The 26,207-nt window shown below is 41.8% G+C and overlaps 1 protein-coding gene across 3 annotated transcripts in view; it reads right to left on the bottom strand.

The window, feature by feature from the left end:
• FAM110B (family with sequence similarity 110 member B) overlaps positions 1 to 25,991 on the bottom strand; it is a 116,181-nt gene extending 90,190 nt beyond the window's left edge. For 2 of the 3 annotated variants that reach the window (XM_069779373.1, XM_069779376.1), the window contains exon 1: positions 25,868 to 25,991. The gene's annotated coding sequence lies outside the window, so the exon portion shown is untranslated. The remainder of the gene's footprint in view (positions 1 to 25,867) is intronic. The other variant, XM_069779375.1, reaches the window with a different exon arrangement.
• Between the last annotated feature and the right edge of the window lie 216 nt (positions 25,992 to 26,207).

The following is a 26,207-nucleotide window of genomic DNA, read 5'->3' as shown; positions in this document are numbered from 1 at the left end:
AACATTCCTGGTTTCGGTGACAACAGCTGAGCTAAGAGTTCGAAAGAAAGGCTGTGAAGCAGTAAGGAAAACAAGGTATATGATGAAAAGCAAGTATAATGATTCAATTGACAAGAGAAGATAGGCTTAAAAAGGGGCCTGGTACCATGATTTATTTTAAGTAAATATGACTAGGAAATTCAGTCAGAATAATCATGTTTCTTAAGCTTTCCCTGTGAAAGGGAACAGAAAAATAACATGCTGCCTTCTTATTATTAACATTACAGAGAACCATAAAATAGGTTACAGAAGTTGAAATTAAGGCAAGAGACCCTTTGTAAGAGTTTCTGGTGACTTCTCCAGCAGTTAAAAGAAGTCAATTAAGCTCCTAAAAAGGGCATCATTAAAGTAATTAAGAATCTGTCATTCAGGGATACCAATATATGTATGCCAATGAGATTCATGACTTGGAGGTCTTGAAAATGGTTGAAGACTTGCATACAGCCCTGGAGAGTTCCATTTATAAAAAACAGTGTACTCTGAGTCTTTACTAATGATCCAGGGAACATACAATGATCCAGTGTCAGCATACACTATCTTAAAGTTATGTGCAAAATATAAAGGTTTCTTAATGATGTCCTGGGTGTAACACCTGAAGTAAACCAAATTCCGAACTGTCCTTTTTTTGAGTTTGCAATTTAGCTTTATTCATTTTTCACAGTCCCCAGGAAAGCATAACCACTTTGTAGTTCATGAGTTACAAGCTAAGTAATTGGTTTGACTTTAGGACAGGCATTAGAAGCAACCACATGCTATCAACATCTTTGCCTGCTATTTGGCAGAAATATTAAGACAATACATTCATGAAAATATACATGAGTACTTATATGCAGCTGAAGAGGCAATCATGTATGTTACACTACCCTGTCTGCATTCTCACAACAAACTTTACAAAAATTAGCAGCACTTAATGGGTAGAGCTGGAACTCTACTAAGCATAACAAAAGCATGGAACTAAAAGCATGAACTATGCATGAGACAGATACTTAGACCTGACAAGGGTAACACCTCTCTCGGGCTTTTAATAGCGACACCAGTATCATTTTAAGAAAGATACTCTGGAACACATAGACACTTTCAAAAGTCTTTGCAACATCAAAGTTAGACAAATGTTACTTAATGCCTTCAACAGATTTGGACTCACGATTGTTTTTGTTGCAAATCCAGCCACAGTTGGAGAAGTAGGATTTTTAGGCAAATTACAAAACAAATTTGCTGTAGCCTCTGATCTTCCCCTCATCTTACCATATCTGCATAAGGCAAGCTGTGCAAGAGACATGGCAGTCCTAAGCCTTCTATCCTGGTACTGAACTACCATACCACATGAGAGATGTATTAGTTCCCCCTTGGGTATGACCAAGGGACAATGACCCACATTCAAAACAATAAAAGTGACACCCAATCCCATTAAATGATCAGATGAAGAAAGCTCTCGGGTTTTCAGGACACAGTTAGGTGCTGAAGTAAGCAAGAGTGGTTCTCCAAAGTACCTGAAAGATTAGAGGCAGTACGGCACTTTCATCAGATCTATGGGAAGACCAGGAAGTATGAAAGTACCAGATGGTTACTGAACACCGAGTCAGGCACACATTTTGGAGGAGTTTCAGGTCACCTTCGTTTGCTCACTGGCCAACACAACAAGAACTGAATTTACAATATAAGCTTGAGAACTAGAGTAAGTACAAATTATTACTAATGAGACATTTGCAAACACAGAGAAAAAAAAGTTATGCAGTTCAGAAGAAATAAGAAACAACTGGCAGGAGGAATCAGCTGAGGGAAACAAGTCATCAATTTATTGTTTCACTAGGCATGACTGAAATACAGATGGACATTACAGCCTGCAAAAGCAAATTTTCCTCCGGCCTGAAAGACTCTCCAGCCCACACTTCTATGTGCAAGCTTCCAGGTAAAGAATCTTCATCAGCAAATCATTAAAACCCCAAAGTAGCAAGAATTGAGTTTAATCTATATTCACTTGAGGACAGCCACTTGCTTACCCTGCATCACACCCATACTGTCAATTCTCTCTTCACAGCTCAGTATAACCAGGAAGACTAACTTGGTTCCTGGTTATTCAACTGTATTCGTTTCTCTTCGGATGTTTTACAGCTGGAGGAGAAAAGGATACAGACAGTTGAACTCAGTTTTAGACTGCAAATCAGACAACAAATGAAATGTTAGTAACAAGAGACATGAAACAGATATATCATCCGTAACAGAAAATACTAATTCTACAGCTGGGCTTCAAAAAACCCCACAGTACACTTTGCGGGGAATAAGAAGATATGCAAAGCTTCGACTTGGGGTCAGGCCACAGGGTCAAACATACAAAGAGGACCTACGTCAGAGATAATTTCTAAAACTGACTTTCCAAAGCACAAGAGAATGAGTGCCAAAGTATTTATAAAACATACCAACACTGAAAAAAACCCCAGGTACAAGGGCAATATATAGTAGCGTACAGACCTCAGCCAGGCACAGATGTGCTGCCTGCTGCAGTGGTCAGTCCTACTCGCTGTCACCAGCCAAGCTGGGGGGCCCACCTCAACTCTTTTGGCTCTCACACCCAGGTTTTGTCTGCATCAGACCTAAGGCGGGGAGCTCCCTGGGACGGTATATAACTGGGGAGTACCCTAGGACCACGCAGTACTGACCAAGCTGGGGACTCAAGGAGGGTCAGGTCAACACACCCCCGAGTACACACACTATAAACTTTTGCTAGAAACTACACTAAAGTATGACTGTTGTTTAATACATATACCTAATATTGGACTACAAAAAAACACAAGCAGTTTAATGCCTCCCTTTGTGACCTGTTTCAATATTTCACTACCTTCATTGATATGAACAGTAAAATGATAATCACGCTTGCAGGAAAAAGAGTGCTGGGTACAGGATATCAATGATCCAACTTTAATGAGGCTGCAGAAGGAATCCTTACGTCACGCCAAGCGACACATGGAGACAGGGCATCTTACCAAAAGCCTTCCTCCCTGGGCCACAAGTAGTGGAGCCCACTGCTAGGCCATGGGCTCAATGCTTAGGACAACCCACTATATGTTTACAAAAGCAGGGATCAAGCACAACATGCCAGCTCTGCAAAGTCTACCTTCATCAGAGGCATTTAATTATAACGTTCTCATGCTGCACATCACAATTTTGAGAAGCAAAGAACAGCTTCATATACTGATGCAACTCTAGCTTAGAAACAGGCCATTTGAGGCAATTCTGTACAGAAGTAAACAAAAGATCCCATGATCGTTTATTTTTCTTTGTTTAAAGCTAGTTATCAAAATCTGGTTATTGGTTAAAAGATTTTAATGAAAATACAAATTATTACTACCCAGAACTTCAGTGCAGTGCTACAACACTTCCATAGCCCAGAGGAAGCGACTCCAAGCATCTGCTCCGCTACAAGTAGTGGGAAGCTGGCAAACACAGGCAAGGGGCAAGCAGCCAAACCAACTACTAACGCTAAGAGCAGTATAAATCAACAGTTTGAATCGGAAGGTTTTACACTTCCTTTCTGAGGACTTGGCCACTCACTACTTCTTTTATAAACACTTAGCAACCTTGTATCAGGTCTCTATGATAAGGCACGAAAGTAGCAACAGTTGCAGAATACCTCCATCAGTTTGACCTTGATTTGGGCCACTTTCTTGTCAAATGTCAAACCAGGAGAGAAACTTAAAGAGACTATATTCCCACATTGTTCTGACAACTCATAAACTTTTGACACTTTTCTTATACCTTATAAATAAAAAATACCAAGTAGGACATCAAGCAGTCACATTGTATCACTAGATGGAGGATGAAAAGCCACAGACAGCTGATAGGGCTTTTCCATAGGTTGCCACCTGCATAGTCTTCCTTTGATAACTCTTGTCCTCATTGAACAGCACTGAGGTCAGGGAAGAAGGAAAGAGCATACAATATTTTTAAAAAGCTTTCAAAATAGGAACAGAATTCATAAAGTAGACAGTTATTTCACAGCAGCAGTCAGAAAGGAAGAGAAAGGACACATGGGAGGCTGCAACTTGCCAGTTGCACGTCATTGGTCCATAAAGCAAGGTCTCTCCTCTACCCTGAAGCCAAACGGCAATTGAGAGATCATCATACCCTGTCACTCATTCTGAAACTACCTAGCAATTCTTTTTTAAATAATAGAGACGGACCACTAACATGTGCACTGGTTAATCTCACAGCTAAGAAAATAATTTGGGTTACAAAAAGATCTCCAAAAATACATGCACCATTTTTGTATATCAAATTACGTATTTTTCACTGGAGGCACTGACATATCCCTAATGATGCACATTCTGATGATTCCACCAGACTAATAAAATGTCAGTATGGCATTCTCCCTTGTAAATGTTCGTAACATTCGCTGTATCAGATATGCTGATGTTCCTGCAGAAAATTCTGTGCAAGTTATCTACAAAGATAGACACCCAAACAAGTATTAAACTCCAAACATTGAATTTGAACATTCTGAATTGTAAGCTCAAATATGTGAGGCATCTAAGGAGGTGCTTGTGTAACATACAAAATTAAGTATCAAAAGCACTGAAGACAAAAGGAACAAACTTTGAAGTCCAACATCTAAAGAGATTTCTACCTTAATCTTTACTGCAGTGCTATCACTTCTGTGGTGACATTTTCACACTGTACAGACGATGCATTTAAGTTTCCAGTTTTCATGTTTGTGTGCTAATAAAAAGGGGGATAAATTTTCAGAAGCATGCCTCCTCAGACCCTGCTGAGGGGTTTCATATGATGCAATTCAAGCAGAATATGTTTCAATTTTCTTGCCACAAAATAGGCAATGATTATTTTATTACACTTCAAAGGAAAAGTAGTACACCAAAAGTCACCATTTGGTCACTAACTGTAAAAGTTACAATAAAATATGTGGGATGTGAACAGAATTTGATAGGTATACTTAAAATGCATTTGACATTTTTCTCTCCTGTGTTTTATGTTTTTAATGATCTTGATAATCTTTGCTCATTTTACATGCAAATAACCTAACTACGCAAGTTAACTTTTTAATCCAGCAAATTTCAAGCGATTTTCAACATACAAAGAATTGTTGGGAACAAAGTTTCTTTGTATTGACAACACTTTAGCACTTACACTACATAGCAATTTATTTGGTATGTTATAATTTCATCCTGTGTGGGTGTCAAATGACTTGCTTCAAAGTCTGCTTCACATCTACAGTAGTTATTCAAGAAGATGCAATTATATTAGTCACCGTGGGCTGACTACAACGTCTAAGGCTTCTGCACATCTCACTTTGGGAAGTTGGGACCTGCAACTCCACTCATTGGAAGACTTCCCCTGAAAGTGATAAATGTAATGTTCCTTGCCTTTTGTCAGCACAAAACCAAGTTTTACAGGGCAGATAGGAACCGTTGGCAGGTCCTGTAGCGGCAGATGGGTAGGCTTTCCGACCTCTCCCACAAGATCTTGGGCAGGAACAGGAGAAAAGGAAAGTGTCAACACAGGAGTCCTGAACACAACCTTTTTAACTTAAAATGACCTTTTCTGCCTCAAGTTTGCACTCCTTGATACAGTGTTAGACATGGAAATACAGACTAATTCTCTAAACTTTAACATTTGAAGGAACTACTCCAGAAACAACTTCAAGATGCCAACACAGATGGCATCTAACTTACTTAACCTAATCTCTTTGTCAAGTACAGCAGCCATAGCTTACAAACAGTGTATTTTAGAGAAGCCTCTTATCTTGATTTACAGAACTTGCAAGTTGATGGAAAATTCATTACATCCCCTGTGTAAGTTGTTCCATGATTAATTATCCTAACTTAACTACCTTTGCTTTTGGTTCTAGGGCGACACAGAAGTTTAAGGGAAAATTAAAGGCTTCGTAACAACTGTCTTCCCCAAGTTTGTTTAAACCTCTAATATAGTAGATTACTGTAGCTGAAAGAGCCAAGAATTTCCCTATTCTTCCAGTTTACATATTTAACAGCACTTTTCCCAATTTTTCCTGTTTACATATTTAACACCGGGCTGAGGCGCTGGTGCTGCGGAGCTAAACACACACAGCAGCGACTGCTGAGGAAGAGAGGCAGGAAAGTTGGACAAGGCCAAGGGAGAGATTTCATGTTTTAGTATCTCCCAATGAATTAAAACAAGAATTAGCAAGCTTTCATATTTATTTACTTCTTTTGCTGACAGGGATGCTTTCACGAAAAAAAAAAAAAAAAAAAAAAGTTCAGTCCTGTGGCCGGAGTTTCTTACAGCAACACCACAAGACCTGTTTTGGGTGGAATGCGATCACCCACGGTCAGGAGGTGGAGGCAGCGCTGGAAGGCCAGGGCCATGGCGTGGGGCCTAGGCTGGAAAGCAGGCACAACATGGAGGGGGAAACGCCGAGGGTCCCCGGCCCCAAGCACAGCCCTGCGCTGAGAAACACACGAAGTGTGTGCCCCTGTGAGCTTTTATGGTGGCAGTCAAAAACACATGGGGGAAGGTGAGCATTTTAACAGCCTGATGGAAAGGGAAATGCTCCCATTGATGTTTGAGGGCAGGAGTTCCTTCCCCACCAGCGCTTCCACAGTCAGGAAGCTTTCTAGCCGTGGAGGATAATTTTTGTTGAATAAAGCCTTAAGTTATTAATAAGAATGAAATCTCTTGACCTAGATTTTCTCCAGCTTAAAAAAAAAAATCCGTATACACACACACACACCACAGCTTTCCTCTGCAAACACTAACATATTATACCCATCGTACACCAGAGCACTTCAAAACAGGTATTTCACAATGAAAACAAAAAAGGCTTTTCATGCCCCTCCCTTAGCCAGCTTTGAGTAAGAACATGAATACAGATGATGTTTGATTAAAACAGAAACCTGAACCCCAGGTTGAATGTATTTACTTTTCAAAAGCATTTTACAATTTGATTTTCTTCTTGCCTGCTGTGATAATTGATGAAACTACACAGGGATTAAAATGAGCACAGGTGCGTGTCTACACAGTTCAAAGAGATTTGATCCCAAATGAAAATAATAAAAAAAACAAAAAAGCTTGAGTATTTTTAGGAATGGATTTAACACAGCCTAACCAAATAAGCCTAGATTAAAGGTAGGATTTTACAGTCCAGACTTCATGTTACTGCAATTTAAAACTCATAACGTATCAGAAACTTTTGCGAGCGATACCTGATTTTAGCTGGTATTAACAGCACTCCGTATCATAAGTGCCAGAGTGGATCCAGAGAAAACATAAAGGCAATAAAAGCAGTAAAGAGCACTAAAATAAACAGGCATGTGTAACAACAGACACTTGGCACTAAATCAACATTATTTTTACATTTGTGAGAGGTAAAAGCAAAGCCCATGATCTGAGAATATTTTACTGCCAATATACAAATCTGCACAAAACCCGTGCTTATTTTCTTTGCCAAATTTATACTGCTACAGCCGGATCACAACTTCCTTGCACCCGTGAGGTCACGAACCATTTGAAAAGAAATGCATGATACAGCTAATCTTTGTGCCAGCTAATCATACCTAATGCAAAAAAACGTGAATTTCCCCTTTTTTCTGTCCCAGCCTCCTTCAGCAAAGCTAACTAGCATGTCGCTAATCCTAAATTTGTTGCACTACTTTGTTAAACAGATTTGAAAGACAAATACACACAAATCACACAGGATAAAGAATTTATTCTGTGCTCAAGGCTTACTGCTGAGCTTCTATGAGAATCGAAAAAAACAGCACTCAGTTGTATAGAGAACAAATTTATTTGTCTCAAAGGCATGCCAATGGAAGACTCTTATGTAGGCATTTTTATACAACAGCTATTTTCTTGCCTAAACTACCTAAAACACTGTTCCTACAGTAACATACATTCAATCTTCTTCTTGAAACAGAATCCAGTATATTTTTAGGCCTCTGAACAATAACAGTAGGAGATTACAAATATATGGATCAGAGATGGAAGAATTCCCTTCCCTCCCTTTCCCCCCATGCTGGGGGGCAACTCATGGCTCCCTCAACGTGGGACACAAGAGTTAATTAGCAGTACCTCCAAACAGGCTTAATTTTCATTTAAGCATCTTTTTGCATAGTGAGAATGAAGGAACACTGGCAATCGTTTTGCAGAAACACATCAGTGAAATTGTCAACAGCTGAAGTTTTCCCAGCAGCCCTGTAACTACACTTAGCTCCATACGTTCTCTTGTTTGTCTTACCACAGATTTATTTTGTTATAGCATCCGCTACAGTGGGTGCCATTACAAATCTAAATTAAGTCCATCTCCATGTCAAAAAATCTTACTGAGTTAAGGGGCTTTGAAACCTCTGAAGTTTTGACTTCAGATTTTCTAGATTTTCATACCAACCCTCAGAGGTGTCACCAGGGCACCAAGACCAGTCTTTCAATAGACTAGTAAAAAACCTGAAATTAAAACATGAAAACCTGGCAAAAAATTAAGCACACCACAAATATATGCTTCCAGTATTTTTTTCTTTAAACAAAAAGCCATCATATGCCATTACTACACAATTCAAAAACATCTCCTTTAAATTTCTTAGAACACCAAGAAACTAATTTTCCTATTGTTTAAACCACCTTCTATGCTAGATAATGTTTTAATTAATGATGACAAATGATTTAAATAGCTCTCTAAATAAAAAAGTTTTGAGGATAAACAAAAGGAGCTGTGTAAGGAGAAAACAGTCTTTACCGACTTCTTGATCAATTAAACATATTAGTGAACAAATTTAGTTGCAGGTTTTTGTCCTGGCCGATATTAGATTTTAGCTGCAGTTCAGTTTGTGCAAACCACATTGAAAACTGCAGGGATCATAAAAAACAGAAAGAGCAAGACTGCTAAAAAAACCCTACCAAATATTTTTTCAGATTTCACAAAATTCTGAAGGTCAGTTCAAGCCCTGAGGAAGACCAAAACTGTGGGGGTTTTATTACAGGATATAATTCTGCACATAAGAAACCATATATATTTACTGTAGAGTTTAAAAGTAACAAAAGGTAGATTACAGCATTCATTGAAAAAAGATGAAGACTTCAAATCCTAAATAATTTAGATACTTTGAAATAACCTAAATCTAAAATTGCCATCATTTAGTTTTAATTAACAGATAACCAATTCCTTTTACTGTAAGAATTTGCATAGCACATGGCTAATTACTACCCTGTGAAGAGTCAGGGTGGCGGGGGGAAGGCATAAATCTTCACATAGTTCATCAATACAATAAAAATCAAAATACCATTGTTAGTGCCTTTTTCTTTTTTTCAGAGCAAGTATAAATAAAAACATGCTCTTTAACACACAGGCAACTAAACAGGAATAAGACTGTAAAGAAAATCTGCACAGGAAACCCAGGATTAGGGCTGAAACTCTATTCTAATCCTTCTGTCCACAGAGGTAGTGGTCACCAGGCAGCATGTGGTCTGAGCATGCACCTGCAATACACAGAGAGGATTTAAAATACTTACAAAAAGATCAAGCTTTGTCTGAGAAAAGTTTCTTTTTGGCTTAGGAAGTAGAGTATCTGCCTTCCTCAAAAACAAACAATAACCACACACAGTTTGTTGGTGATTTTGCCTGGAGTGATATCTGGATGCGATACACATGTACACTCAACCCATCATTCCTGGGAATGGACTTGACAGTGAGAAAAAAGCTCAAGAAAACAGAAAAAACCTCTTCTTGTGAACATACTAAACAATTTAATTTGACACAGTCATACCACACCACTACTTTGTGAACTTTGCATTACTTTTCTGTAAATTCCTGGATTAACTGATGAAGTCTAAGCACTTGGTAAAGGTCTTCACAAACTGAGAAGCGCAGGAGGAATCCTTCAAACACAATGGAATTCCCCTAACAATGAAATAATCTTAAAAAATAGTATCAATTATCTGGTGCTGCAAAATGACTAGTAAAAGAGCAAGGTTCATCTTTAATTACCATCTCCTTTTGCCTCATACAATCTTTTCTGATACTTTTATACTACAACGTGAAGCAAAGTCAGGTAAGGTGCTACAGCAGGAAAATTCCATCTGGGCTCAGGACCTCAGGAATTCCTGCTGTGTCTAACTGGGAGCTCTTCTGGTGCACCTGGGAATTAAATGAATGTCAGCCATTCAGAAGCCCATGGACCTATTTTGTTTCATGGAAAGATTGGTCCACAATTAAAAAGTGTGTGGGGAGGGGTTTCTAAATCCTGTGATTATAGGTTTGGCATAGAGTACAACAAAAAAAAGGAGAACCACAGAGAACAATATACTTTCCAGTGCAGCAGCTTTGAGAAGTCTCCATTTTCCACTGAGACTGAAACTACTACTTTCAGTCCTAAGCCATTTTGTCATAAAAGTTTAAATACCAAAACAGCAAGAGACATTTTGCTTACATTTGGTGCTGCTTCTCTTAAAGTGGAGCAGAATTTAATCTGGTGAGATTTATCCATAAACTGGGTTCAACTCCTACCCCATTTCTAGCCAACAGTGACAAAAATAAAAATGCAATTTAACACCGAAGTGTTAACGTGGAAATGGAAGTAAACATTTGCAGGCTATTTTCTGACCTTCCCCCCTCAAGCACACATGACAAGCCAACTGCTATCAGGACTGGTTTAATACCACTTCACATTCTACTACTAGGTACTTTTCTTGCCTGAAGGGTCAGCTGCAGTCCACCAACAGATATCATAGAGCAAGGGAGAACTTACTTGTTTCCATACACGTCTGTCTGAAATGAAGCTACAGGATCACGTTACTAAGTATACAAAGAATTTTGTAGTGTTCATTATTGTTTTAAAGCAGTCAGACATCAGCTGCCATATTTTGAGCTATGAAGAAACTGTCACAGGCAAGTTAAGCTCCTAAAAACTGGCACTCACTGAGCTGATGCTAAAAGATACTTGGAGAAATAAAATAGCACTTCAGCTTTCAAACTGAAGACTTTTACATAATTAAGATATGCAAATAGGGATAAACAAAAAGAAAAGCAAAAAAGGTCTTTAAAAAAAATCTGACTGCATCTGCAACCATTTTCCTACTTATAAAGCCACATCCTTGATTTTCAGCTTAGGAGGAGGAAAGGCCCAGATAGTTATTTTGTATCTGCTAATTTCTGAATATTATTACAGTATGCTGTTACTGACAATCAAGTACTAACACTAATGGTTATTTAAAAGTTCATGGTAATTATATAACTTATCCTTTTTAGCATTTAATACAGTAAACTGTTTAACGGCTTTATCCTGCATAAAATTGAGCCAAAAATGTAACGGAGCATCTTCACTGCAATTCTCAGTTTTTCCTTTGAAAAGCAAACTCATTATGTTCTATAAAGAGAATAAAGTCTCTAAAAGAAGACTAAATTCTTTCTCAAAGGCAATCAAGAGATTGCATAAAAAAAGATTTTATTCTTGGCTCAAATACGAACATTTGGGAATCACTGCTTTTGAGCAAGGACTCACCCACTTAAAGGCAGAAGAATTTATTTTGAAAAGTGGTGTGAAATTTCAGGGGGAAAAAACCCCACACATATTTTGCACTTCCCAGCTTTTGGTAGTTCTCCAGATAAGACAAAAATCTCAAAATAACCTCTTCCCCATATAACCATTTTCTCATAGATGTTGCCAAGTTATCTTATACCACCAGCAAGAACTTCTACAAGAAGTAACTACTTCCAGACAAAGCACCTCAGAGGACAGATAGGGAGTGAAAAGTAAAAGCATCTGAGGTATTTTAGAAGAGATTCCCACGAGAGGGACCTGGAGAATACATTTCCCTGGGCACCCACCTCACACTGCCTTGTCACCAGTTTGTTCAGCACCCTTCAGAAGATACGGGGGAGCAACGCTGTAGTTCAGAAGACATGGGGAAGCAACGCCACAGCTCAGAAGACATGGACAACCTCTCCAAAGCCCAGGGCAGGACATGAGTTTGAGCCCAGCCCCGCCGCTAAGAACTACGTTCCTACCATAGCTAACAGTCCTCAGAGGAGCAGCACTCCTCCTTTGGATGCAGACCATGTACTGTAACTGCTTCCCCAGATCCAGCTGCAGAAAGGAAAAGCTCATCTAGAAGATTAGATCAGGTCCCTACAGAAATACTTATGACTTTTAAACAAAGAATATTATTCATGCGTGTACACATGTGGACACCATCATGTTATGGCAAAAATACCAAGGGATAGGGAGGAGGATTCGTTCTTTTGTCTCCAAGACAACTCAAGATTACCTGCAGACATCTACATAATGCTTCTTGAATATTGAGGAATGCTACAAGTCCCGTGGTCAGTGGTGCAAATCATAAACCAGAGCTCCCCTGTCAACTCCTTCTCCCTGTCTCATGCATGCATGTTTTCCTGGGAATGTTGTTTTGTGTATTCTCATGGTGTTTTATGTGAGGGGATTGCTACCTTCCCTCTATCTACGATGCAAAGCCTCGACTATGCCCTGCAAGTGCTCTGCACGGTTCGGGTCCTGGCACATCAGCCCGTGAAGTCAGCTGCGGCTCTCCCGTTGAGCATTCCTCACGGAACCAGAGGTAGGGGACAGCAAAGGATCCAGGAGCAATGGCTAGGTAGACCTTATGGTCCAACCCAGAGGCCAACCATGCCCTGATCCCAGGGGAGAGGCAGGCCAGGCTGCATACCGTGGGCTACTGCAGGAAGCCGCAGCGCTTTCCAGGGGCTGCCTCTTCTCAAGAGCATCAGGGAGCATGGCCATGAGGCACACCCCGCTGCAAGGACAAGCCCAATGCACACGTCCTGCCATCAAGACCAAAAGGAGGACTGCAGAAAGACTCTGCCCCGACCAGGCACTCAGCCTCTGCCTTGCTGCAGATCTGCCTCCACAAGCTGTCTTTACAGCAGGGATGGGAAAAAACAGCATCAGATGGTGGCTATTTTGACAACTGCACTCCTTTCACAAGTGTCGGTCTCCAGCTACAATTAGCGCACAAGGCACCAGCTCATCTTTTTTTGCCCCTTTTTATTTAAATACCCACACGCTGGAACACAGGAGTAAATTAAGGCACTTTTATTATATAGGTCAAGACCTGACCTGTTCATCTACATACATTAGCATAAAGGTAAAAGTACTACAGATGTAAAAAATGAAGCATTAATGGTTAGTTTAAATACACATCCTTGAGATTGTTAGAAGGAAGAAAAATTCTAACTGAAAAAAATTTAAGACAACAACAGAAAAGTAACAACAGAGACAGTAAGGCAGTACTTAATTTGAATCTTTTCCCCAAGATTTTTCCCTTGTGACTAGTTAGTGTATTTTATGAGCAGACAACGTAATAAACGAGACAACTTCATTTTACATCACTTTACATTTCATATGTATTCAGGCTGCAGACCAACTATGTAATTCAAAATAATTCAGATCAGTTTTAAAATGTGCTTTTAAATCATCTGAAAAAGCTGTACACAGGTTTCCATGTAGAATATATCCCTTTTCACGAAGAACACATCCCTTTTCTTCCCAAGTCAGAAAAGAATTGGTTAAAACAAAAACCATCATGTAACTGAGAACAATTAAGCAGGTACGTTGTGTAATTTCACAGCAGGGTAAAGAAGTTCTCCTACACTTTAAACTGCCAAAGGCTGTGAAGCTGTAATCAAAGACATGATAATACTAAAAAGAATGAGAGACACTGGACAGCAAGCCAATGGCACACTCCCTTTTTTCCCAGGAGCCTTCAGAGTTAAAGCACAGCAGCTGGAACTAACCCAGCCATACACTCTAGCACTGTAATTCCCTCCTCCATACCCTTACCAACCTCTGCCTCTTCCTTATCCTTGCAGAACACTCACTAGAACTGCCAGTGAAGTTTGTAGGGTGGCGACCACAGAGTTTCTTACATTCCCGTTTATTCTTCTATTAATTGTCATGTCAATGAGCTAGTTGACCATGGATAATAATTGTAAGAGCTGTTTGACTTGATGAACAAGATAAACAGAAGGAAAGTGAGGTATATCTCATTGTCAAAGACTGCAATCTTTGCAAGTATGAAAAAGCAAGTTCTGACATTGACCTCAGAAAAATCCCAGCCTAGGAAGATCTATCTGCACAGCTCTGCATAACTCTGCAAAACAGCTTCAAATAAAGGGAGGAGAAAAAAAAAAAAGTTGTAGGCACGTGACTGTTCTACAGCAGAACAAGAGGGTATTTTCTCCACTCCACCATATCAGTTATTCTAATAACACTTAAAGTAGATATTAAAAGTTCAGTGTTCTATATATTGCCTAAAAAGAAGAGAAAGGTATTAAGGAAACAATGGTAATCCCACTGTTGCAACTCCAGAATTGTAAAAAGCACTACGTGCAGAACTATTTTATTGCATCTTTCAGCTCAGGATATTATGGTACCAAATTACACTTCATTGAAGGAGGACTTCATGGGGATTGCTAGCACTCTTCATTCTGGTTCAACGTCAAGAACAGCTGACTTCATTTTCAAATACTAGATGGCTTTCACAATTTGCACTAAGTTGAATGAAGTATTCCATGAAAGCAAATCACACTGATTAAGGAACAGGTTTTGTTTCTCATTAGAAATTCAACTTTAAATTAGTGGAAGTTCTAGGCATGGGAAAGACATAGCAGAAAGACTGGAACCTCACAGCAGTCAGCTTTGCATTAGACAGTATCCGAATCACAACTGCCATAATACAAACTGTCTCTTTGCCTTCCTGTCCAACTCACACTGCAATTCCTTCAGGCTTAAACCGCAGCAACGGGTGACATGCCACTGGCCTGCAGCACCGCAACACTAACCACGTCCAGAACAACTACTAGGTGCAAATATTGCCAGGGCTTTTCCGATACCAGTCTTTGTTCCTCCAGCCTCCACCTTGTCCCACCTCAGCTGCAACACCTACAGGAAACAGAGTTTTCTGGGAAAACATTTTGGCCGTGCAGCAAAACGGGAACGAAGGGTACTAGGAGAGCGAGCATGGGTCTATGGGGTGGGCAGCAATTCCACTCCACAGCTCTGCCGATCCCCCCTGACCAAAATATATAATGTCAGCCTGCCATTCTGCAGAAAAGCAAGCCTACTGTCATTAGTAGCATTTGATTAGTATTGACCTTAATGATAGTGCAGGAGGCAATTATCCCTCTCTACTCTCTGGCTGAGCGGTGCAGCCCACATGATGCAGTAAAATGTACATAGGAGGTGGAGTGTGAGGATCCGATTTCATATTGGGGCAGGGCACCTTATAAAAAGGTCTTTTCAGTAACAGTCAATCAGAAGTAATGTGGATTTCAAATTAGTTGATTGCAACAATCTAAACAGCATCATTTGATACCTTTGCAGCAGTTCTTAGATAATGAGTTTAGAAGGAGAAATCCTATCTTTTATTAAACCCAACATAGCTGAGGGACAGAGCCTCTCCCTACAGCTTTTGCCTATTCTATTTTAGGCCAAGTAATGAAAACATTAATGCTGCTTAGCCAGCAAACCACGAGTTAATTCAGCTTCTATCTCCCCAAAGCCTGTAATTCTCTGGTCTAGTCTTCATGAGGAGCACTTAAAAATGTTTCAAATACAAGGTGAACGTCCATATCATCATCTCTACACACGCGTCTTTATGAGTGGTAAGGACGCTACTCCAGAAGGCACTGCAGAGTGCACAGATTCCGTGCCCCTGCCCCAAGCACCAGAAGGACAAGTACCGACAAGGTTAGGGCGTAAGTCTGGGAAGCGACAGGCGAGTTCACCATCACGCTACGGACAAGCCAGTCGCGAGGACACAGCTGTTTCACAGCTGCACGCTATCAAAGTTACAGCGATTGCACAGGTTGTGAACACAAAGCCCAGCACATGCTGGGATGTAAATGTTCACGCAGCACGGGCTTCGGGAACAGAAGGGGGACAGCAGCAACGCAGGGCAGGAACAGAGGGAATGTCAAGCAAAATCCAAGAGCTGCCTGAGATGTGAGGTGATGCTATGTGAGGTGCCGCTGGATCCCAGGGAGGCCACCATACTCCCAATTCTCTGGACAATGCTTACAAAGGTGTCCTCTAGGATAGTCCTATACCACTGTTTTAGTCCAGCATCTGATTTCCTACTCTGCAGAAAATAAGCCCTTACCTCCTGGCATTAAGGGAGGCCTCCTTATTTTTTCATTCACATTCAGCATTTACTTCAAAAATTTTCCTTCATCCTTGATCCCTCCAGCCCACATAATAATACAGGTGATTGAGAATAGTAGGCCACTGACTTGATTTTGCATTTTTATTACATTTGGGAGAAAGTATGCTGCAATAATCTTGTTCTCTCATCAGTACTCTTGTTCTTTAGTGTATTTTCTGGATAAAGCCCATGCAGACAAATTAACAGGGTGGTATTTCACATAGTTCTTGATCTTTATGGTTCATTCTCTCACTTAACTCATCTTTGCTGTCAGTTGCCAGGTTCCTAGATCAGGAGAGGGTAATTCACACATCTGCCTAGTATACCAGGACAAATGGCTTCACAACTGGAGCCACACCATCAGAACAGCCCAAAGATGTAGAACCAAGAGATTTCTAGGAATAAGTGGTTTAAAAAGAAATAAATAAATAATCAGAAAGGCCAGCAGAGCACAGTAGATTTTCTCATCTCTCAGAGCTTTGAAATATCCCACTTAAAGTTCCACTCCTGACACTGACAGTCAAAAGAAGCTCCAAGAAAGGTACGCAGCAAATTTTTGCCCTGAATGCTACAAATTTTACCTTTGCCGAGTGAAAGCCATGTCTATTTGTGTGCATTTCTGCAATTGCACTTTTCATTCATTAAGAACAGAAATTGCTTCTTTTATGCAATCTGCTACTATTCAGATAGGAAAACATTGTGATGTCTGGTAGCAGTCTTGCTGGTTTTGGCTTTAGGAGTTTTTTGGTTTTTTTCCTTCCCTCTTCCTGTGAGAGGAAAGCTTTTCCCAAAGGATTTAAGCAATTTCATAAAACAAATGTAAAAACAAAGACACTTTTGTTTAAGGACTGAAGGTTTTGTTTTGTTTTAAGGGGGATGGAGAGGGAAGGAAGAGAAAAATGACACTGATCATCTTTCAATTAAACAGGAAAAAAAAAAAAAGGAGATACAACATTCCCAAAATAGAAACTTTGTGATAGTACAAACTTGCTATAATAAATGGGTCATCAGAAAAAAAAGAAAAAAAAAAAAAAAATCAAGATTTTTTTTCTAAATAAACAAATTTGTTCATTACAATCACAAGTGAACACCTCAAGCCATTACAGCAAAGATCAGAGGAAAACAACACTTTCTTTCCAAATTCAAGTGCTTTCATTGTGCATTCCTATATGCTGTACTTTATTAGAGTCAGTTTCTCCTTCTCCTCACAGACTATCAAACACGAAGCAAGGGGGGGGAAAAAGGACCTGAAATGCGTAGCCCTAAATCCACAAAGATTTGGGGGATTCACTTCAGCTAGAACTTCTGAAGCTTGACCCAATATGCATCATTTCATTTACCGATATAGGACCCAATACTACAATAGGAGTAACCCCCTGAACTTGCACAGCAAACATTGTGAGATGGGGACAACACAGTAACAATAAATAAAGGAAAAACTAATTAAAACATCTGAAATCCTTCAGCAAAGCATGCATGGAGGTCTTGCAGGAAATCTGAGTGAGCAGACCTTCACATCTGCAGATACTCCCCAAACATTTATACAAACACATGGCAGAAATATCACATGGTACAGAACTGGGATTCTAGCTTCTGATCAGTAGATATTAATTAATGGAATTAACTCATTTATCAGTCACTCCCTACATATTGTATTCAAGTTTTATTATGTAGAGGGAAGTCTGACAGCCACAAGTGATCTTCAGTGAGAAAATAACATCTATCCAAATGGAGCAAGAGCAATCCATGAAGTCCCATTTACACTGCCTACCATTTAAATTCATTCAGGATTGTCACTCACTGCAATTATCATTCAACAACCAAAACTAGCACACTGGAAGAACTCAACAGTAATAGACTTCAGTAATACCACAGCTCAGAAAGGCAAAAGAACACAGATAACAATCTTGCAATTAAATACAACATGCAAGTGAAATCTCACATTTTAACTATTTGTACTTACATGACTAATTTACAAATTTTAGTATTAAATGTGAATTTTTCTAAATGTAGTCTTGAAGTAAACGCATGCATGGGAAGTGACAAGATGTTCTTAATTAAGAGACTAAAAAACTGGTCTGAAACCACTGGAAGTGGACAGGAGGAGAAATAACAGTCTGTCAAACAGACCACAACAATATTACTTTTTATATACTAAAATAAAGTACAGATAAAATGTTACTTAAATGATTCTCCTTCATCCTAGATTAAGCTGCATGTATGTCTATATATGCATATATACACACAAGAAACAGTTTTGTTTCTAGTGGCCCACTAACCTCCCAAATGGTAACACGCACAGATTAACTTGTCAAATAGAGAAAGACAACATGCAAAGGTCATTACAAGTCCAAAGGTCTGGGTCCACTCATGAATTTGGGCAGTTATTTAAAATAGATTTGTCTAATACTGTGTAGAGGTACTGGACAAAGAAGACAACTGTTACCAATGGTCCTTTCACAACAGAAGGACACTCCTTCAGCTCTTATTTGCACAAAACCACACCATGTAGAAATCTGAAAGTTACACCACTGGAAGGCCGCAGAACAACCTTTCTTTCCCCATTCTTCTGGCCACAACTCTTGTATTTACCTTTGCTTTTGAACTATGCAAGACACCATGTAATTTACAGATACATCTAAAAGGTTCTCCTGCAGTTTACTCTAAGGTTCTGCTTTGTTCCTTCCTCGCTCTAACCTGTCTTCATTCAAAATGTGCTTTTCTAAACAGTGTAACCGCAACCAGCTAATAGATATCCCACAGTTACATCACACCAATGAAAAAAACATGAGCTTTCCAATTTGATTTGGACACAAGTTACTGTGCATACTGAGTTCATGTGTAATATATAAGCATTTCTCCTTTATTTCCCTGTTCACCAGTTTGGTCATTCACGGTCTTTCCATAATTCTTTTCTCTCTTGTATTCTTTCATGTGTGCATGTTCCAGGTTTTACCTCCACCTCTTGTACCACTTGCTCCTTGTTCCAATCCGTTTCTCTGCTTCCCAGCCTGACCATGCTTACCAAAACCACACAGTTCCTTGACCTATTAAAAAGAAGGATATTCCTTTCCACTTGCTTGAGCTGCAGACAATACTGAATGCTGCTGTTATCTTCCCTGTCCAATAAAATCTTAAAATGTTTCCTTCCATTTCTTAATGCAGACTTTTCCAAGACCTCAAATTGTAACAGGAAATTATTTGAGTGATTTTGTTTTTAAAGAACACAGCAAAGCATGAGGAAACAAGTGCTCTGCTCTCTGATTTGCTACAAACTGTCTGAATTTAGGTTGAATCTTTCCTTTGTAAATCTGAAATAACATTTCCACCTCATCCATTAATAGTTGGAACTTGAAGGCTGTCAAGTGCAAGACGTTATAAAAATGCAAACCATAGCCCTAGTCTCATCTTTTTTAATGATACACCCAACACTCATATAAAAGAGCAACAGGAGCAAATGAAAAATCACAATAGTGAATAGCCTAACAATACATGCTAAAAGCTACCAAGACAATAAATTCAATTTTCCCTGGGATTGTTAAATTATTCTTTTGATGGCTCAACACAATCTCTTCACGTTTATTTCCTATGGGGGATGCTGACACACTGAGCTCATTACACAACTCCTCTTAAAAGAAAACACACACATGCATTTAAAGCAAACACCCAAAATTTAATAGTTCAGATTTTTAATAAACTACACTGGAAAGGAGTTTGCAGCCAGATTATCTCTAAAGAAGTAACACACCTGCCTTATAAGTTCAAAACAAGTACGCATAAAGCAGTATCAAGACAGTGATCTTACTTTGATATACAAACACACTCAAAGCACCCTATTTTTCCAATGATTCTTCTCAAGATATGTCCACACAGATGACACACATTCTTCTTCCTTTTTTGAAGGGTCATCTCGAAACTTCCAGAAGTTTGACTGGGCATACAAAGCCCAGCTACAGGAGAGCTTATAAATGGACAGACCTTGATGCTATAGCAAAGATCACATTAAGTCAACAGAGTGTTCAGATAGGAAATGTTCTAACTACATACACCATCATTACACTTTCTGTGAGGTACATGGCTCTTTGGTGTGTACCAGACAAGTCTTCAACAGAGTTACCAGAGAAAGTGTCTGAACTGAGATATCTCACACCTCAATTTGTTCCCGGCAGTTAGGTTGTGTTGGCCTTCGTATAGCTCAGCACCAGCGCCTAGGTCAGGTACTACACCTCTAAAACGAAGCCAGATACGAGCACACATCCTCCTGGCTGGGAGCGCTCACCCTGGGACTTCAGCAGTCCTGCATTTCACCTACAGTGCAAGAGTCTGCCCGAGGCCGTCCCCAGGCAATGCCTCCCCTACTTATGTTCCCAGGAGCACAGTCCTCAAACATCAGGACGCAGCCAGTGCCACAGAGCACTCCCAAGACCACAGAGCATGAAATCAGGCAGAAGATAGATATGGGCACACACTCAACAGGAGAGCGTAATCCTTTTATTTATTTATGGGTTCAAGTCAGCCATCCCGACCTCCTCTAGCCTGCACGTTCATTTATGCATTTTCTGCCCCACACATATTAATTTGTAGTTATCGTTAATATTTTATGACTCATACTTGATTCTACTCCATTATACACTAAAAAGAAGAAAAAGCAGCAGCTACTAATGCCATAGATGGGGGTTTTTACTTGTTATAAATTCCATTCATCATCAAGTGACCGGACAACACATACTCCCCAAAAATAAGCATTTCTGCTCATCACACCTCCTTCACTGAAGTGCTTTCTGTTTCTGTTGATTAGTAGTCAGGACCAAAGCGTAAAAGTTATGGTAGCTTGAGTTACCTGAACCGCCCATTTCCTTAACAGTCATATGCAAACTTACAACACTAAACTGGGACTTCAGAGACATACAGCTGGGAGGGCATCCAAAATCTGACAGTTAGGAAACTCATTTTAAATTCCCCATGTACAATATTCTGACATTCATTCAACAAGCCATCAAAAAATTTTCCTGTATGTCAAGTTTTTAATCCAAAATTACGGATGAGCCTTCAGTTTACGACCCTTCCTCTTCTCCAAGAACTTGCCCCAGGGAATTTATAAGCAGCTGCTATCTCCCCTCTCTGCCTTTACTAAGCTACAAAAGCCAGCGTTGCGGAAGTTTGGGTCTCTCCTCTAACTCCAGACTGTTCATGCCTCATCTTTGTAGTCTGGATGTCCCTATACGTGTTCCACTAGAGTTTAGTATTTTCTGTACACAAGTGACCAGAACTACGTACAGTATTTGACATGAAGTCTCCCTAATGCCTTGCATAATAACTTGCCTACCTCCACTGAAGAGCTCTCACCGAGGATCACATTTGCTTTCATTTCATGCCCACCATCAAATGGAGTCATCCCTGTTTGATTATGAGATTTAGGCCTTTTCCTCCAGGACTGTTTTAAGGGATGACCTGCCAGCTGATAGCAGATGTGTTGTTAATAATCACTCAGTAGATAACTTCGCTTTTAGAGCTATTTAACTTCCTCTCATTCCTATTGCTTCAGTCATCACAGACATTCAGCTCTTCCTGTGCAATAATCCAAGCCCGCTCGGTGCTGACTAGGTTTCCTAACTTTGCCTCATCAGCAATCATCCTTTGCATATAGTTATCTCAGCCAGTATGGTGAATTAAAAAGACCAGCCCCTCACTAATACCAATCCAGAGCAATAATTCCTTTATCCATGCAGACGGTGTCACAATTTCTCCTTCAAGAGACACCTCACCATTCTTTAGCCAAGCCTCGTATTCTCAATTTAGTCATTTTTGCTGTTGTGCCTGCCATGGTGTACACACACCGAACTGAAGCCTTCTGCTCCTTTTGTGTAGGACTTTCAGTATTTAACCAGTAATAATATGACTTTAGTCTTCCATGACCTAATTGTGGCAAATCCATGATGCATTTTATCCTGTTTTCTCCACTTATCTTTGTATACTTAATTACTTTTTCCATTCCAAATTTCTTCTAAATCCTTGAATACTATTGAGACCAGAGTAAAATTCTCTTCTCCTTTTAAAATAAATACAAGTATAGTTCTTCTGCTATATTGCTGTCACAACTGCTACACTTCAACTTGACAGATAGCAACCAATCCTTTTTTTTTTAACCTGGCTCCAGTGTCCTGCACCAACTCCTTCAGACCCCTAAAGCAGAGACCCTTTGCTTCTTTAGTTTGACTGCATTAAATCTAGAAGCAGGCATAGGACATTTTTTCTGGTCATTTCTTTTTGGCACCCTGTCTTTCCCCCATGTTCAAATCCTCATCCCTATCTAAAAGTGTTTAGAACTGCTAATTTTGAAGGCATTAGACATATTTTTCAACTATAGTCTGGTCCTCGCACCATAACTGACTTCTGCTCTTCTTTTAATTTTCTTTCCTCTTAATCTTAAATTTCTTCATGCTCTAGATTTTGGCAATTCATGTGCTGACCCTGCAGTTTCTGCTCGCTGATGATCAATCCCCTCCTTCACTTCATTCCTTACAGGTTTTCTGGTAACTTACAGTATCTTATTCTCGCAGCAAGGTCCACAGCCCCAGTTGGCAAGCTTTTCCTCCGCCTTAAAATACAGTTTCCAAGCAGGTGTTGTACCTTTCATTTAAGGCAGTCCAAGCCTTCTTCTTTTCTTTTTTTTTTTTAAACCTCTAGCTCCTACAGGTCTTGAGCCCTATGGACTTCACAAACTAGTTCTCTAACTTCTCAGAACTTGCCCTGCTAAAACAAAACTTCCTTGAAATAAAAACACTTTGTAGCTGACATACACTTGTCCTTCAGTTTAATTTAAAATTATTAACTTCTGGCTAATCAACACATGTGCTTAAGGCCTTGTGGAACAGAGCCAAAATCTAGCAGTGGAAAGCAAGACCCAGTGTCAGCTATGGAGAGACCAGAGACATTCCTTACACAGAGTTCAAAGATACGCCCTCTAGCTCTGGGCAGGCTGTAAACATGAGCCTTCATTTACTCTGCATTCCGCTACAATTAATGGCCAAAATCTACCCTATGATATTTCAGTGTACCGATTTCCAATCTAACTATGTCACCACTAGGAAACATACTTACAAAAGCGCATCTGAGAAACACCTTCCTTCTATACACTAGCACAGTATCCCAAATGCACTCTGTAGATCTGAGCAACCAGAGCATGTATGCAAGGCTACGTTCTACAATTTGACTCAGTTTTGCCTCACTACATCAATGTTAGCCCACCAGATTTTGGAGCATAACATGAACCTTTAACAGAAAACCACCTCCCATCCACTGGAAGACTGCGCCCATATTAAGTGCCTCCAGCACCAATTTGAGATCTGGTGTCTCCAGCATGTGCACCACAAGCCTACGAGGAGCAGGGAAGGAGGGTGCTGATGGGCCGAGTGCTACAGCAGGACACGGAAAGAACCACTCTGGCAAAGTGGCAGCGAATGATCTCCATATGAATCTGGAAAACACCGTTTCCCTCTTAAGTTTGGCTTGCGATAGAATTTTCTTAACACGGATGCACTGGCGTGAGGGCAGTCTAGGCCTTCTGTGCAACAGCATGAACTTGCTGGCATAGGCTATGGGTTCCATCGAGGCAGTAAATCACACTAACCACCACATTCCTGGTATACCTCCATCTACACTGCGGAGCACAGGCACCTGCCTGCTACCTCCTGCTCACAGAGGCTGAAACCCACAGAGAGGAAACTCAGTACCACAGCACGAAATACCAACCGAGATGATAAGTTACTAACCCATATAAAATGGGGGCCCTGGCAGGGCATATGGCTCTGTCAGCTCCAACAGCCCTCCATCACGGCACAGGCTGCCCGCCGCCTCTGAAGGACTGCCGGTGGTCTCTGCACCCACCTCCCTGGGCTGCCGTCGCCAACAGGTACATCCCCCCAGGGAGCATATTCTCATTGCTGGTGCCTTCTGCTCTCATGACCCATCTTGCTAGCTCAAGCCAAGCCTTTGGCGAAGCGGGGGATTCAGCCGCCCTCCAAACTGAGGAGCAAGGCACTGGACACTTCGAGCAAGCAATCCATTGTGTTAGTCGTACGCGAGGAAATAACGCACCACCTTTCGCCCCAGAAGCGCTTAAAAGTGTTTTATCTTGTTAATTCTAGGTCAGTTGAGCGCGCGTGTAGTATGGATTACACTGACCCTTTTAGAGCTCTCAACATTTTTAAGTAAGTAGGACACTCAACATCAGACACAAGCCAAGCTGCGCGCCTCCTGTACAGTGTGCACCAAGATCAGCCAGCAGGCTTTACGGGCAGAACCAAGGACAAGTTGCTTTATAAAGCATGGCTCTTACGGCACATAAGGACAAACATGAAATAAATTATAAATGCCGAATCTGACCCAGTATCATATTAAATCAATACATACATTTTTTTTTTAAAAAAAAAAGGAAGTTGAAGTGACCTTTGCAAAGCCACCCAACAAATCAGTGGCAAGCATTTACAGCTATGTGATAAAAAGGTCTACATTAAAGATAAAAGTTGTCCTGCTACTTACAAAACACAACAGCATCGTCATTTTAAGCACAAAGGAGATGCTTTATCTTTAAATATCTGAACGCAGTAACAGCGGACTTTAAATACAAGCAAGGATCAACATGCAAATGACCACAAAACTCAAGTTCAAAAAAGTGAATACTGGAGATGTTAATTTGCCAGTGCCAGGTCTTTGGAAGTTTTAACCTGCTGCTCTGCCCTATGAGCTGCCCTGTAATATTGGGCCCTGGGACAGAAATAATTCCATTGCATTCCCTTCGCCTCACAGATGCTTTGTCCGAGTAAGGGAAGAAGGAGGGGAAAAAAAAATAAAAAAATCCATGTTTAAGTAAATTACCTTTCGGATAAGCCTCCTCCCTTCTCCCACCTAAAGTTTTCTTTAGGTCAGGTTAGCACTTTGGAGCGAAACCAGGCGCCGGCAGGCCCGGTTTCAGGCGGTGTCGTGACAGATGCGGAGCCGACCCCGAGCAGGGCGAGCGCCGACCCGGGGGAGGCGGCGGCGGCCATGTGCTCAGCCCCGCATCCCCCCGAAAGGGCATCCCGGGGAGGAAGTTCACGCTTCGCACCGACTCGGGGAAGTAACTCGGAGGAGTTCAACAGCGATCGCTTCCACCGGCTTTCTCCTGGGCCATATGTTTTCCCCTGACATTAGCCAGGAATTTCAGAGGAGCCAAACCGCTCCGCCCGCCCCGCCGCGGACCCGTTCGCAGGCTGGGGGCCGGAACAGCCGCCCCCAAGGGCGGGGGGGCGAAGCCGGCTGGGCCCCGCTTGCGCGCGGGGCACCCACCCCGCGGGGTCTGCTCTCTGTCACCGGGGGGGGAGCCGCCCGCCCCGCCGACCCCCCGCGGCAGGACAGGGCAGGGCAGGGCTGGGCAGGGCGGCTCCTGCCGCAGCGCCCGGCGGGGGCGAGCCCCCCGCCCGTCCCCGGGGCACCGCGGCGCCGCCAGCCCCTTCGCCAGACGCCCGCCGCGGCTGGTGGCGGGGGGGAGTCCGGCCCGCCGCCGCTGCTCCCCGAGGCCGCCCCCAGCAAGCGGGGGAACCGCTGCGGGACGGCGCCGCGTTCAGCCCCAGGCCCCGCCGCGCCCGCAGCAGCGGCCCGGCCCGGCGCTGCGCCTCGCCGCCGCCCTTACCGTCCTCGCCAGCGCGGCGCGGGAGCCTCCCGGAGAGGAGCGAGGCGAAGCCGCGGGGAAGAGCGGGGAGCCGGGGCCGAGAAAGCCGCCGCCGGGAGGAGGAGGAGGAGGAGGAGGAGGAGGAGGGGGGCGGAGGATCGACGGCGGAGGGGAGGAGACGGGGGGCGGGGGCGCCGAGCGGTTGGCAGCCGCCCGCCCGCCCGTCGCGCAGCCGGCGCTTCCTCCCGGCACGCCGCTGAGCTGAGCCGAGCCGAGCCGAGCCGGGCAGGGCCGGGCCGGGCGCGGCGCGGGGGCCGGAGCGCGGGGCCCGCCCAGCGCCGCCGGGCCCGGCTGGCGGGGC

The sequence above is a fragment of the Haliaeetus albicilla genome, chromosome 3, assembly GCF_947461875.1.
Source record: "Haliaeetus albicilla chromosome 3, bHalAlb1.1, whole genome shotgun sequence".
In the NCBI taxonomy this organism is placed as follows: domain Eukaryota; kingdom Metazoa; phylum Chordata; class Aves; order Accipitriformes; family Accipitridae; genus Haliaeetus; species Haliaeetus albicilla.
The sequence above is the reverse complement of the archived record's forward strand: the minus strand, read 5'-3'. Positions and strand labels throughout refer to the sequence as shown.